The 16,995-nt window shown below is 40.0% G+C and overlaps 1 pseudogene; it reads left to right on the top strand.

Moving 5' to 3' along the window:
- Positions 1 to 2,990: 2,990 nt before the first annotated feature.
- The window catches only part of LOC135706854 (MICOS complex subunit Mic60-like), a 33,039-nt pseudogene continuing 19,034 nt past the window's right edge, over positions 2,991 to 16,995 (top strand).

Below are 16,995 nucleotides of genomic sequence, written 5' to 3' on the forward strand. Positions count from 1 at the left end.
GCTCGGTTAATGAGATTTTTTTTGTGTTAATGGGATTTTTTTTGCTATGACTTTTCTCGATTCAGATCAAGCTATGTCCTAATTCGTGTATATTGCAACAAAGTAGGCAAGCAATATACCATTAACCTTCTACCACTTCGATCGAGCAATATTACAGAGTGAGTTTGTCATGGTAGTCGTAGCCGAGGTCGTAGCAACCGTTTTGTCTGTATCGTTGGTTGCTTTAGGTATTTGGATTCGCTGGTTTTAATACATTACTCACCATCTCAGATCCACAAAAAGCATTCTAGTAAAGTCACAAACTGAATTTAGTGTTCGATTAATTGTATAGATAGTAAAGAAAGCATAAAACACGTGTTCCCAAAAGCGGGAGGCACTGTATTCCTAATTACATGTTTGGCATCGTCAAAAGCAACCGAACTGCTGGTAATGTTCAAAGTAAAGCGAACCGAAACAATAGCTGCTATCGAATATTAAAAGTAGCACGTGATTCACACCGAGAGGCACAACTCTATATGAACATTTCAAAAGGTCCTATTCCCTTTGATTGTTTTTCTTCTCCGAATTTCTCTATTTATAACCACAGCCATACAAACAGATTGTTGTCACATAGTTTGAAAATGCAGATTCTGATCTAGCATCCAGATTGTCGTATAAAGTGTGAGTCAATAATTATTGCGACACTTTCAAAAACTGTCGAAGACTTCATAGAATGCTCTGTTGAAGGTAGGTTTCGTAAAATTCAATTGTTCATATCATCCCATTAGTGTACGTTCCTGCCAACGGTGAGACGATTCGTGTAAATAAATACGATTGCTAGCTTCATCGTTATACCGACCTTTCACCTCTCAATCTAGGTGCGCAAATTTCAATTTAGATGTAACTCGTTTAAAACAAGAACAATCCTTACATTCAAATTAGCAAATTCTTTACGTTTCCTGGTAAAACTTATAACAAATTATGCAACGCTTTGATTCCGTTACACCTTCCAATAGTAATAATGAACTTGCAGAGGCAAAAGAGTAGCCAGGTTTTAAAAGAGAGGGGAGATGTTTTGCTATCGGTGGGGAGTTATTGAAGGTTGTCTAAAAGTAAATTGGTATGCTCCTCGCGTGCAGCTAGCACGCCCTAGTGTTGGGAATCGAAAATCTTTGACAGTGGTTGGTGTACACTTCTATAGAGAACAACAACTGGTGCAAGTTTGAACTCGAAAGGTGTGCACAAACACCTGGAAAATCCGGAGTGGTCCGGTTCCAAGCTGGCTGAAGTGCTAAAGATGCCGAAAACAACAGTTTGTCGAGTGCTCAAAAGTTACAAGGAAACCCTGAGTGTGGAAAAGAATCAGCTGTGAAAAAAATGAAATCAGGGATCGTGGCCAGAAGGTACAACGCCAACTTCGCCTTACCAGGGAAGGATACAAGTCGTACAAGGCCAGTAAACATCCGAACCGGTACATGAAGCAGAATTCCGTGGCCAAAAAGCGCGCAAGGCCCTTGTACGACCATGTTTTGACGAAACACAAGGGCTGCACTTTGATCGATGACGAAACATACGTCAAATTCGATTTTAAGCAGCTTCCCGGTCAAAAGTTTTACATCCTTACGCTTAAGGGGAGGTTTACTTGGATTTGGCTGAAAAACAGTTGAACTTTGGAATTTTTTTCAGGAGAATGAAAAGACATACGAACTTCCGGTTTCAATAATTTTATTTGTCCACTATTCCTGAGGAGTGTCAGTCAGGTTTTGCTGCAGAACTTCGAGTGCACACCCTCTGGTGGTGAACTGAAATGAAAATTTCTTATTGTGGTTAAAGTTGATAATATTCCCTATGGCTTATACCTAACTAGAACGAAATCCGACAAAAATTGACCAAATTATGGACATTTGAAAATTTTGTGCTTTTTTTACCCCTTTTTTTTCTCACTTTGACCTTGCTTAAAAAATAGTAACTAACAATTTTTTTTCATTTTAGGTATAAGCCATACAAAAAATAGTATCCTTCAAAGCGCAATTTTCCGATTGTAAATCGGATCATTTGTTCAAGCCCTATGCTCTAAGTTGTTATAAAAAATATGGTTTCGAGAAAAACGCGTTTAAAGTTTTTGTAGCATCCCTCAGCGCGCATGACAAAGGTTCACTCAAAGCGCCATAACTCGCTAAATATGTTTCGGATCGTAAAATCCTTTTGGCCACATATTCTACACACTTGTAGCTTTCATTTTATGCAAAAAAATCAATTTTTTTTGAAAAAATCCAAGTAAACCTCCCCTTAAGTCATTCTTCAAGTGACTTTCTCAACTTTTTGTAGTCGTCAACTTCACGCAATATTCCTGAATTTTTTTTTAATTCTGAGTCTTCAAGACGTTCAAGACCTCGGACTTGAATTATTCCTATAAATTCTATTATAACAAGGAAAATTTGTGCTCATGAATTTTCCCAGGCCAAATGCTTCTTATTGAAAATTTTTAATTTATGTAAGGGCGAGCATTCGCCTTCCCCAAGACGCCCATGTGCGAGAGAGTTTCTATCAAATTCGAAAGACCGTTCCCAGGCAATCAGAAGTACGGCACTACATCAAATAATTCCGATGCTATTACTGCCGACACCCACCGCTACACGCATCGATTTGGATGGCAACGGCACAAACGTGAGAACATTAGGTTAATGAAGCACCTCCAATGCCTAATTAAAATCGAAAATAACACAACGAATCATAAACAACGCTTGCGAAACTGCGCAACAAAATTCGGTAGAAAAATCCGTTTAATTAAATCGCACGTCAGTATCCTGTGGCGGTAGGTGGGCTGAAGCAAATAAATAGAAAACACACGTTGCCAATTGTTTGGAGGATGCGGATTTGCACCTTGGACCCACCCAAGTTCGAAGGAAATTCTACTCTCTATTATAGGTATGTGCCTACTGTTTTTCAGAGAAACGTATCGTGCGTCTCCATTAAAATGGCACCTAATGTGCGGAGACCGGAGAAGCATAATGGCTCACTTCTTCAACATTGAGAACACTTTTTCGGGGGTAGGTGTACACTGCAAAGCATTTCGTTGTTGCCAGCCACCGTAACAAGACGTGATTATGCTGCTTTGCAAATGCGAGCCCCTGTCGTCTAATACTGATCGGCTCGAAACGGTGTGCTAGTTGTTTCGGTTGAAATTTAACAATGTGCATTTCGAGAGTGGGACGATGATAAACAGCAATACCTTCAAACAAAGGTATCTTTTCATCGGAAGCCCTAATCATTACCAGTCACAAAACATGTACAGCAACATTCAAACGTACCTTCCAAACAACGACAAATTCATCCGGTGGATGTTCTTCCATGAGAATAATATGCTGCTGCTTCTTATTGTTATTTAACTAATGGTTTTCTGAACGGATGAGTTAGTGAATGAATAGTTTTTGTGTTGCGTCAGGATTTATTACTACTAAACGCCATTCGGGGATCGTCTGGAAGCACGCGTACAGCTCAAAAAAAGGTTGTGCCTTGCGTTATTAGTCTCCTGTAGGGTTTCTAATTTTTCAGGGAATCAACTTCCCGCGAAACGGGAAATTAAAATAAAATTTACCAAAAATTCCCGGGAATGAAAATCAAGCATAAAAATTAACTTCATTAATAAAAAGTTGAGGGTTGTGTCCAAAGAACGACCGCGTTGTTGTCGCAGAACTACGAGATTATTTTGCTGTTCCATTCAATAATATATAAAGGACAAAATAAATGGTATAGAAATTTAATTGAAAATTCGAAACCCTTGATATTTTCCGCGGATGTTGGAACTTTCATTAGAATTCACTTGAAATTGTCTTTCTTATTCCCTCAGAATTCAATACTCTCCGAATTCCCTTCATGTAATTTCACACAGAACCACCTAATAATTCTATTTTGAACTTAAACAATTGACTTGACGTTGTAGTCAAAACTTTATGAAAATACTTTCAAAAGCTCCATTTAAATTTGAATATTACATACCTTATTATCGCTAGAATTCATTCTAAAATTTCCTCGAAACTTCTTTGGAATTTTCATCAAAATTATCGAATAAGGTCTTCAAAGTGATTGTATCCGGAAAATCTAGTAGTTGAGAAGATTATAATTTTCCAAAGAGAGGACGAGGTATATTTTTTCCCGGTTCATCATCGAAATGCACGGACTTCTCCCAATTTCCCGGTTCACTGGTCACCCTTATGTCCAGTATACAATAGGTCTTAATCCATCTGAATAACATTACACGGTAAGAAAAAAGTACCCAACGGAAAGTTCACTTTTACCTACTTTTGACTAGTTTGTCTCCTTTTCTCCTTCTAATGTTGTCAAAAACGGAGGAGCAAAACCACCCAACAGGGGTAGTAAAGTGTGGGAACCCAACGTTGAGTATCATCATATTTATCTACTGTTGGGTACAACTAACTTACTTTTGGTTAAAAAGCCGGTGGAAAATTCCATACGAACTGCACATAAGTAAATGAAAATTACTTTGACCCGCTTTACCTACTTTTGGGTTCCTGCACTATAGTGCCGAGATGAGTGAAAAGAACTTAATTTTGGGTACTTTTTTCTAACCGTGTACTAGAGATAGCAATCTCCTATCTAGTCGAAACACAGAAAACGAAACTAACTCAGAGAGTAACTAACTTTTGCTCATTCGTAAGGATACATTTCTAAAAGCGTTGGTCACTCCGCGCATGAGTAACCTACGTAAAACTGACTCACTCTCTGAATAAGATTCGATTTCAGTGAATGTAGACTGCTTAAGCAAGCCTTTTGATTCAAATGTTACTAGCGCTGTATGATGAATGAATTCTGAAATAAGAGGTCAATCATGCGATAGGTATTGTCCATCCGAATAACTTCACTGAATACAGAAATCTGCTTTCTGGCCGTGCTGTCAATCTAAAACATGGAATATGATGCAACTTGCACACTGAGCTTGAATATCCAATATCCAATTTCTAGCCGAGATGGCAAGCTAAATACATTGAAAAAGAATATTACTCAGAGAATGAGTCTCTTTTACTCATTCGTACGGAGATTTTTTTAAATCGTAGGTTACACATGCGTTGAATAACCTACGCTTAATGAAAAATTTTCATATGAATGAGAAAAAGTGACACACAAAAAGTTATTCACTCTCTAAGTTAGTTTCGTTTTGTGCAGCGCAACGAACACCCCTGTTTATCACTCGGCAGCCAAACGATGACTGCAGTTTAACTTTATACGTTTTGCTTAATTAAACATTTGGATTATCATTCTATGCCCCTCCTTTTTTTCTGTATTTAGCTGTTGTAGATAGGTGAATAGAAAAAATGCTACGATGCCCACGCTGCAGCGAACAAGTTAGAGATTGACCCGTCTAACGTGGAACGCTGAATGATTATGCGGCTTCAGCTTGTGTTGTTAGGGACCAACTTTCTGATGGCTGTGTTAGGGGTGAGCACCTTGCGGTCGAAGAAAATGTTTGGGAAATTTGAATATTTCCATATTTCTTCATTGTTAACTATTTAAATATTTAACAGTTATAATGTGTGACATGCCACACAAATCTTATAACACTGGTAAATCGATCGACATACAAATCATCAAAATTTATTGATTATTGGCCAAGTTATTAGCATTTAAAGTCTGACCAATTTTCGTTGCATTTCCCTGTATTGGTACCCTTCCCGATATACGTAGTCCTACGTCAAAAAAGGCAGACAAGAAAATAGTGCTGACATATGACTTCAAAAAACAATGAAAATTGAGGTGTTTGTTGGAAAGGCGTGATCGGTTTTTGCTGCAAATACTTGCGGAAACGGAAAAGACACGTTCACTTTCCGTCGAAGTCGGCTTGATTGTCTTGATGTCATCAAGCGGTCGCTTGAGATTCTGTGACAGTCGCCCGTTGAGTACAAACAACGTTAGTTTTTTCTGCATTATTTTATATATGTATGTCCACAGATGAAGACGCTGGACCGCCAACAGTGAATTCTTGAATAGCCGGTTCAAGTTCCTGTTCAAGATAAAGTTCTAGTGGTTCCTGATGAAAACAGATGTCTTCACTGACTTTCTTGACTATATAGGTTGCTGGCTTCTTCTTCGTGCTGGCCTTCGATGCAAGGTGTTAAACAGATTGCGCATGAATTCAAGGTCTTTGTTTTAAAGAAATGGTCTTGACCAAGTTCTGAAAGCACTTCTTTGATACAATCCCATACCTTAATAAATCGCCCGATCATGGGTTCGGTACTATTCCAGCGTGTTTTGACGTCCAGCAAGAGGTTCAAGGGCTTTTGGAAGGATTTGATTATTTTTTCTTGCATCAGAGCATTCTTAATCGAAGATTTACGAAACAAATTCACGACTTTTCGGACCTGCTTCAAAGTAACGCCAAAATTGCTGCTGTACAACCCAAAAATGCATAAAATAAAAACAAATTAGGTAGGGGAATTTACGTATTCTCGGCAACCTAAGCAGCGACCTTCTTTCTATAGCCTTTTTCTCTATGGAACGCACACATATGCAGTATTGGTTTGTTTACAATCTTTTGCTGCCAGCTGCTCTAACAATTTCAGTCGAAAGAATTTGTCAAAAACTGTTTTGAAACGCTTTTACAAAGCTCCAATCTTCTCTAGTGAGAGCGAGTATTGTCGGCAACCAGTTTTTCTTCGGCAACCGTTCCATTTGAACTGCATGTAAATCTGCTGTTCTATTATTGGCAACTCGAAATCAGCTACAATTTGTAGTGCATGTGTTTCATTTCAAGAAAACCCTGCTAGATTGCTTTTTCTCAGTGGTAAAAATATAGTCAATTTGAAGCTGAAAGCATAAAGAATCGTTTGCATGCATTCAGCGAAGTGTTTTCGTAAGAAAATCAAGTGAAAATAGTGTTTCAATTTGGGTTGCCGAAAAAAGTCTGTCTGCCGAACCCGTCATTTCCCCTACCTGAATACTACATTCGTTCTCAAAATCCTCCTCAACATCATCATCATCATTATCATCATCTGATTCATCCTCAACTTCTGGCTCTTCTGAGTGGACATCCTTCTAAACTTTACCATGACGGCGGCAGCATCAGATGTAGCCGAGGGGGACGACTCTATCTACGATGCAAAAAAGATTGTGTTTTGCTGTGGCTAGCTGGGCGCACGCTGAGTAGATAGAAAGAAGATTTATGACGATTCTGAAGATTCCCTGCAAAAAATTGATGAGCGGTGCAAGTAGATGCGACAAATGAAAGAAGATTGTTCGAAGATTGATTCGCTAGTGTGAGATTTGTTGACCATCTAAACTTGAGATTTAGATGTGTCGCCCCCCTCGGATGTAGCCCCAAACACATCGTTCGGTTTGAATCCAAAATCTACCAGCACCTTTTTCACGATTTCCCCAATTTTGTCGGCATGAAGCGATCCAGCGACCAAAACGAAACCAAGATTGATCATCACACCGTCCGTGAAATGTGTGTTAATGTTGATACACCCAGGGCTGGCAAATGTCATTTTCAATGAAAAATCTCACGCGATATTTACAGAGATACTTCTGTCACTATCATCGGATGAGAAAACGATGATAGAGATTTTCTTCTAAATCTCATCGACTTTTTTGTCATGACAGAACGTGAGACTGTTGTGATCATCGTGATTACTAGCTCATTCATTGCTTTTACAGTTACTTGTACTGAGGAAATCTTAATAATATATTCACTCTACCGATAACATACGGTTGCTTGCTTAAATTCATCTTAATCAGTTAGAAATGTTGATGTCAAAACCGCATAAGAATTATTCTCATGAGTGCTTGATCATTGGAAAATGACAAGAAAGCTAATGATAGGTAATTTCGTCTCGTGATAGTGAGAGGACCTGTTTTCTCATTGTCACATGACGGCTGTGATATTTACCAGCTCTGGATGCACCGCTTATTGCTCATGCTAGTCCATTCGCCTAGAGTAAGACCAACAATCAATACGAAAATAACGATTTTAAATTGGCTCACCACTTGACTAGCCTATTGGTCCCAAGCAAACGATTAACGTACCCTATTCTAGTCAAAATTCTAGTACTACGCAATGTTTGTTTTGATTCACTATGAAAGTTTGACAGATAAAATGAGGGGTTATTGGTTTTCCCTATGTTGCGAGGGGTGAATCGATTAGCTTGGGACCGAAGAGAGTACCAGAGCTGAGCCAAAAAGTTGAGTACGTTATTTCGGGACCTTCTAGTCTTAGAGTTACCTCTATGGTAAGACTAACAGATTGTCCTTCAGTAACTTGCTTTTGAATCTCCTGCATGGTTTTTGTCTTAGCTTCACAATGAAAATCACGAACCAGCTTCTTGTGTTGCTTGTTGGTAGTTTCATTTCCTTGGGCAGTAATCGATTGGCGTATGAATTCACTGTTGGTTATGCCGTTTACAGAGAATGTGTTTTTGCCCGCCATATGTGCTACTTCTATAGAGGTAACTCTAAGACCAGAAGGTCCCGAAGAAACGTGCTCAACTTTTTGGCACAGCTCTTGTACTATCTTCGGTCTCAAGCTAATCGATGCATCCCTCGAAACAAAGGAAAATCCACGAACCCCTAATTTTGTCTGTCAAACTTTCATAGCGAATCAAAACAAACATAGTATAGTACGAGAATGGGGTACGTTAATCGTTTGCTTTGGACCAATAGACTAGTCACCACCAGTTCCCACCGGTTGCTACTTCTTCATTCAGTTCTCGCCGTTTCACAAAATTCATCATCGATGGAATGGCGGAAGCTTTCGCAGAAGACGTTTCAGGTTGCTGGTTGGCTGATGCTTGAACATGACGCATGCAAGATATGTCGTGCTTCTGCTGCAAATGACGCACCAGTGCGCTCATTGCAGATCCCTTGCACTTAAGAATTTGCAAACACCTAAGGCATTGTGCTTTTCCCGCGTCAGAAGGAAGTTGTTTTGAAATACCGCCAAATATCCGCCATTGTGAAAATTGAAATTATTAATAACTATTAATTCCAGCTAGATGCCCAAGAAGTCATTGATAATCACAATGCAAGTCCTTCTTCTTCTTTTACTTTATTATAGAGACTTCCAGCCTTTAGCTGGTTCGTCTCTTTGAAGGGGCGAAACTCCTGAGGGAGTCCCAGAAAACAATGCAAGTTGAATTTCCAGATCCAAGTTTAATGTTGCAGATCGTATGGGTTGATGAATATATTATGTAACGCTCTAAGGGGGGAGGGGGGTGTCTAAGATTTTGTGATAAGCAATGCATTAGGTATAGGAAAAACGTCACGATAGGGGGGGAGAGGGTAATTTCATGCTCGATTTAGCGTGACATAATTAATGCATGGGCCCTATATGAAAAACATAGTTAACGTATTTATGGCTACCCTAGAAAACGGTTACCATAAACAAACGATATCATAGATGGTGCAACCATACCACATAGAGTTGATATCCTGAATTGGTGGTTAAGAACTTTTTATGGCTATTGTTTATGCGGGTAATGGAGTACAATCTACACTGGGTACTTCAGGCAAGTTATGGGAAACATTTCTCTGGCAATCCGGATCCAAGTAACATTTTACGTTTTATGAAGTGCTACAAGGGTACCCTAGAATCACACTTGTCACAATCAGTTGAGTAAGTAGTCCACTTACAAATATTGCGCTTGTAAATTACAAACGTTTTCTTAATCTCAGACATACCTAATATATAAGAACTGATTCTCATCCAATTCATCTTCGATAGCGATTTCACAGCTGGAAAAATAATCATCCTGACCACGTGTAGCTACTAGCTATACCTTCATCAGCCGAAACGAAGAAGTGCCACAAGAAACGCTTTGCAAAAAATGGTTCAAACTTGCACCCACATCAGTAGACCACCGTAAAATTTACCGCAACGGAAGAGAGTTTATGTATACATTTAACAATTTCATTCCGATGCCGGATCTTTGAGTGCCAACTGACTTAGGAGTTGCCCGCACACAATCTGTTCGTGATTGGTTTGACTGCGAAAGACGGAACCGTATAAGGAGAAGGATTCGACCGGCTACCTATAGGTGTTTACTTGGCGCTCTATAGAATATCAGAGAAAGTAAACGCTTCACTGAGCGGAAGAAATGTTAAAGTTTTTAATTGGATTTTTTGCCTCCGTTCAGCTCCAATTGGGTTCACTATAATACGGGCGACTGTAAAGATGTAGTATATTCACCTCGGGGAGTGTAAACACCAGATCATTGCTTACCCGCATATCTGCTTGCTCCTAACGCTGTTAAAGAATAATCTTCTGCATTTGAAGTGTCTGAGTGAAAAGGGATGGAAATTAATTAACGGTAGAATTTCAGCCCAGAAAAGTCGTTATTGGGAAAAAGGTGACGGTTTCCACCTGAATGACGGCTTTTGCATAGTGACTCTCTTCCATTTCTCCATTCCCTCTCGAAGTAGGCGCCGGGCAAGGAAAGTGACACGCAAAAGATAAAAAAAAATATAAAATTTAATATTATGCCAATAATCCCAGCTTGCTATGCCATAAGGAAGAAACTCTCAATGGATTAATCAAATCGCCTCTAGTGACACGAAAGGTGACTACCCAAGTAACCCACAAGCCTGCTAATCGCCCTTTTTGCAATATAATGCTGATATACGTCTGATATAGTCTGAAAGCCCTATAACAACCTTATATTTCAAAAAGGGCGCTTAGAGTGCTATTAACGTGCATGGTGGTTACTTGGGTAGTACACTGTAGCAGTTGACAGCTCAATATTAACAAGGTTATCGAAAACAGCTCAAAATTGATGGAGGAAGCTAGTAACTAGAGCAACATTTGAAAAGGGCCTATGTGCCAAAGGTAAACAATTATTTTAAACGTCGATTTCTTGGGAATATAGACTCATTCTGCCTAACCGACACCAGTATCTGAGAGAAAATATGATCTGTTAGAAAGAAAGAAAGTCACTTCTACTTCTACTTCTACAAACTACAGGTAGTCAGCGCTAAGTACCTGCAGTTTTTAAAAATTTCTCATAAAGCATGGCCCACTTAGTAATATAACAACATCATTTGGGTCTCTTAGCCGGCGCCGGTAGTGTAGTGGTAAGCGTGACTGCTTTCTAACACCCCGATGGGTCTGGGTTCAATCCCAGCCGAGGTCGGTGGGATTTTTCTGAGGCATACAAATCTCTGGTCACGTCTTCCTTCGGAAGGGAAGTAAAGCCGTTGGTTCCGGCCCATGTGTGTTGAATGGGTGCGATATCCTACGCAGGTGTGGAAGCTGCCTTCCTGCACATTTGATTGCCGTCAATGGATGGTAATCGATGTCCGTCGGTGATTGGCACTCAAGGGGGGGAGGTGGCTGTCAAATACGAACAATCTTCGCCTACCTTGCATAACTGGTTCCAAACGTAAACAAGCCATAAGAAACCTACAGCGTTTGATTACGTTTGGAACCAGTTTCATACAAGATGATCAGTAGGCTGATTTGACAGCTCGTCCCCCCCCCCCAGTTGGCACTAGCTTGCGGAACAGAGACCGACGTTAAATAAAGGAAAGAAGATTTAGGTTTCTTCTGGATTTGAATTAAGGGACTTGAATACGGTTTTCACCGTTATAATACTAAAGGAATTATTGGTCGCGCTTTCAAAGGAATTTACGAACTTTTCCCTTAATACCTTTTTGATGACTGTACCTTTTACCATTAGTTTCCTCTTCATAATTTCCCAGTAGTTTTCAACAATTGAGTGACAATTGGGGACAATTGAGCGCATTGAGGGCTTTCTTAACGAACTGGACTCCGTTTTCATTGTACCATTGTTGTACTTCCCGGCTGTAGTGGCAACTCGCAAGATCCGGCCAAAATGTCACCGGACCATCATGTGACTGGATGAAAGGCAGAGTTCACTTCTGGAGACATTCGGTTTTGTAAAACTTCGAGTTCATCATTTTTTTTTTCAGTGAGGAAAACCTTTATCTTCTGGACGCAGCTCATAATTCCCTGTCAGATCATATATTTGCGTGCGAATTAATCCGCAAAAACAAATGTGAATCTGCCAGGGACACCTCCTCGACTTTTCACCTTGTAAAATGTTGATCCTGAACGCTGTCCGCAGTCGGCCTTTACCTAGGTTTCATCATCCATAAGTATGCACCCACCGGACTTGGTCAGCAGGTTGTCATACAGCTTTCGAGCACGGGTTCTAGTTACGGTATTCTGCTTGAGTGATCGATTTTGTTGCCTACTGGCCCGGTATGCCCGGTAGCTAATTCGCTAAACTGTACTACGGGTGGCATTAATTTTTACTCAAATCGCGATCGGACATACCTCGATTGCTTCTGATGGAATTCACTGCTTCTTCATTTCCTTTATTTAACGTCGGGCTCTGTTCCGCAATCTAGTGCCAATCACCGACGGACATCGATTGCCATTCATTGACGGCATTGTGCAGGAAGGCAGCTTCCACACCTGCGTAGGATATCGCACCCATTCAACACACATGACACATGGGACGGGACCAACGGCTTTACTTCCCTTCCGAAGGAAGACGTAACCAGAGATTTTTATGCCTCAGAAAAATCCCACCGACCTCGGCTGGGATTGAACCCATACCCATTGGGGTGAGAAAGAAGTCACGCTTACCACTACACCACCGGCGCCAGCTGATGAAATTCACGACCTTTCCATGGAGCTGACGGTTGGCAGTTCCACACCGGCGTTTACTTCGAGGCTTCCAATTCGTCATCAAGGTTTCCCTTCGTCATACGGTGTTTCTAGGAAAATTCAACGCTTTTGCTTGGACGCGGACCAGGATAGATTTTTTGTTCTACGCCCAACAAACAATTTTAGCTGCAGTTTAGCTTACACAGGCAAAAATTAGCTGCATAAGGCAAATTTTGGCTGTATAAGCTAAACTGCAGCTAAAATTGTTTGTTGGGCGGTCCTCTTGCATAGTGACTGTCTCCAAAACAAGAGCGTTTTATGAACTGAAAAATACACTATTATTGTTATTGTAGTTGTCAACAAATATACGTCAAAAGCTTCTGAAAACGTCCACTAGGAGCGCTGTAATAAGCAAAAGAGTTTGTTCCATTACTGAGTTGTTAAAAACCATACTGGGCACCTATCTTCCAGCACGGCCAATAAAACGCTTAGTTACAATATTTGCCACATGCTACAAAGCTGTAATATTTTATATAATTAAAATACACATCAAAATACAATATATTACAGTACTTACAACTTCGGTATTTTCTCACATTGGAATGCCAACATAGCGATTTGCTCTTCCAATAGAGCTTTTTGACGTTTAATCGGCGCACACTACTGCACTATTTATATCGAACGACTGCGAGCAAGAGGGAAACAGATTAGTGGGAAAACAAACCGTCGATTCATCCATGCGTGCTAGATAGAGTAATAGTACGTTCAGACTACAGAGTTATAACATGTTATAGCGCAATCTTGATGGTGGTTTCTGTGTTGCAATTATTTGACAACCGTTATAACATGTTATAACTGCTCAGTCTGGACAGCGTTTAAGACAATTTAATGTCAAAAGGTCTATACGCTTTGCTTTTACTGATCTAATGGGACTGTGATCATTGACAGCACGGGCGTGTTATACCCCGTACAGACTATGGCCTATATCATGTAATATAGGCTATCGTACAATGAGCACTCATACATATAGTTCTCACTGGAAATCCTATGTATGGTATGAGTGCTCATTGCAGCAGCCTATATTACAGTTTGAACGTACTAGAAGGCATTTTTTTGGCTGTATAAGCTATTCTGCAGCTAAAATTGTTAGTTGGGACTACTTTTGGAATACTACATGGACAATATCCACCCCCTGGGAACACTTCCGTTATCTGACAATTTAAAAAAATGATTTTAAACCTCTAAATAAGTCTACGTCAATCATTCAACAAGCACACTTTTTAGAGATGGGTAGCAAGTTCAGTAGCCAGCGGAAATCTTTAAATTATTTAACCTTCATATCCAGACCACGCGACGGACGACGAACGACCCCGTCTATAAATATGAAAGCGCAGGCGACCTTTCCGGAAGCATAACGAAGGTAATTAATTATTATTATTTTCCACGGATGTTTCCTTTTTGGAAACTTGGCTGTGTCTTTCCCTTCCACTTTGTTCAAGTTGTCCGATCTGACGGCGGAACTCTTTTCTATTGACACGCGGTAGACAATGTAATTATTTACTTTTCTGCACCGGGTTTCTTGACGAGGAGTAATTAAAATTATAACTTTGAATGGATTTTTTTTTTCGCATCGACCGATAGACAGCCGTTCGGTAAAACTTGATGAAAGAGATTTTTTTAGATTTCAAAAGAACTTCGAAGCTCTTGTCCTTTTTAGGATGAAGAAAATGTAGTTGTATTGTCAGTTCAAGGCGTTCATCATTTTCATAAAATCGATTAAAAGAAATGTTTGTTCTATGAAGATATTCGTATCAAAATGATTCACTTCCACATATTCAATTTTAGTTTCTTATTGTATGTTCAGACTGCCGAGTTATATAATTTTACAATAATTATTGAAAAGATAAATTTCATCCAGATAGCATAACAACATGTTATATCCCCCCAGTCTGAACATAGTCATAATTAGAAATACTCATAGCACAGACAAACAGACGTAACTCTTCATTGTGTATCTTCGTTAACGAATTTAACGGTTGATTTGAATATTATCAGTTCCGCGAACTACTCGCCGCAGCGCTGGCATCAGATCACTTTGACGTTTCTATACATTCTACAGAATTTTTATGCAATATTGTTTGCGAGTTAGAGACCAAGCTTGTTTTCCGCGAGAAGCCCGAGAGATGTCGTTACTGAGGTCCTATGTTTTGAGATACTATGTTTTCAATAAATACTTCTTCAAAGAGTTACGTCTGTTTGTCTGTGCTCATAGGGAGAGATGGGCGGAGAGAATGTTTTGAGCCAAATGAACTGTCAAAATCTGAGCCAAACGAACATACCAATTGGAATTTTTCCGATGATTTATCATTCTTACTAGATTAAATGTGAGAGTATTGCAATCGAACAGAAATTCAATCATCTTGATGTTTCGTGTGCTTCTCAAATTCAACTAGTTTTTGGAACAAAAGCAATATTTTAATTCTAATAATTAATTGATCTTAGTTGGTTAATTAATAGCACGACGAAATGTGCAAAATATTGCGATGCAATCAATTATTATTTTGCACGTTAATCGAATCAAAAGTAAGTCATGTGAAATCCTGGCTTCTAGCAAGGGTTGCAAGATAATTTAGGTACAAATCCCTGCTGCCGAATTGTATTTTGTTTTCTCCGCCCATCTCTCCCTCTGAGTATTTCTAGTCATAATGTTTAAATTGTATAAGTCTGAAGTTTAGTTGAGGGGAAACATGTCAGAAGGGTATAACTCGAAACGTAAACAAGGACTTTGAACGTCGATTTCTCTTGAATAACCACACACCCACGGAATCTGACTACACCAGCTCATAGAACGAACATTTCTCTGTCAGATGATTTAGTTAGTTTGAGTGGGTGTGTTGTCATTCGTAAGAAACCGACGATCCAAGTCATTGTTTACGTTTCGAGTTAGACCCTTCTGACATGTTTCCCCTGAGTTGTACTGGAATTTGACATCTCCACACCTACACGGTAAAAAGTTCTCACATCTGATCCAAATGCTCTTGCACTTGACTCAGTCTGTTATGTGGCACTACGAAACGAAGTGATTTATCATTGATTTTTAAGTTATTTGCGTTTTGAAACAAAATGATTTGTGTATAACACCTTTAAATAAAAAAGATTATCATTTGAATTTACACCACTGTTTTCATCCATTGAATTTGATTAGCATTGGCATTAAAAATCTCCACCGGAATCGTGCACCACCAAAAACGCGAGAAAACTCCGTCGAAGCCGAGGTCAAAGCTCACTGGAACCTCCTTTGGTAGCACCGAAACCCTCTCCGCCTTGAATATCTGAAAACTCCGTCGAAACTCCCCTCGAAAATTCAGATGCTGTCAACGGTGGTTCCCAGAGACTTTCGATGAAGTTTCCACGCATTGTCGGCGAAAGAGGTTCTGCATGATACCAATGAATAGATTGGATGCTGCAGACGGAAGCTCCAGGCATTTTCTCAAGTTATCTAGTTCGTTTATTTGGAAGGCTCAATCGCGTTAGCTTTCCGGAGCCGATAATTCATTGTTCACTGTGTGTAACAAAATTCACTTAATTCTATGTCTAGTAGGAGTTGGGCCGATTACTCGCGGCTTACTCGAGGTTAGAAGGGTACATTTTCGAAGGATAGGATCAGGGGAGGAGCTTGGGGTAGGGTAACGTTGTCTCATCAGAGCGTTGTCGCCAGTATGAACGGTAGTGCTGTTCTAGCTTCGTCCGGAGTTCGACCGGCTATGGTGGGTGACCAGTGGGCGACGATGAGACTCATCGAGACGGGGGGACAAGACAAACAAAAACTAATAAAGAGAGACAATTTTCTCAAGTTATCGATGGACGAAGTTCCGCGTGATTTTGGATGTTGCCAGCGGGAGTTCCTGGAAGTTTCAACGGATTTTTTTTTGTCTTCTCGGCGAATTTCTGCATGATTTTGAAAACGATTCTAGCAGCTGCCAACGAAGGTTCTAGGAACTTTGTCTTGTTCTGATAAAGGGTTCATCCACCAGGATTACGTTTGACTTGGTTTGACTAAATAAAATACATTGGGGCTACATTGAGTCTGTTGATGTTGACAAATAAATATATTACAATTACATAAAAAAACATGCGAAATTTCGATGGCGTTTTCTTGTGATCGTGGCGGACGAGGTTCCATACGGTTTCGGTGGCGATTTATGATGCTGCCAGCGGAGGTTCCAGGGAATTTTAACGGAATTTTCTCGCGTTCTCAGCGGAAGAGGCACGGCACAATTTTGGTAGAGGTATTTGATTCTGCCAGCGAGATTCCTGTTTCGACGGGGTTTTCTCGTATTCACGGTGGTGATTTTCGGTGCTGCCAATGGAAGTTT

The sequence above is a fragment of the Ochlerotatus camptorhynchus genome, unplaced genomic scaffold, assembly GCF_037179485.1.
Source record: "Ochlerotatus camptorhynchus isolate MF236.1 unplaced genomic scaffold, CSIRO-AGI_Acam_v1.1 ptg000292l, whole genome shotgun sequence".
NCBI lineage: Eukaryota > Metazoa > Arthropoda > Insecta > Diptera > Culicidae > Ochlerotatus > Ochlerotatus camptorhynchus.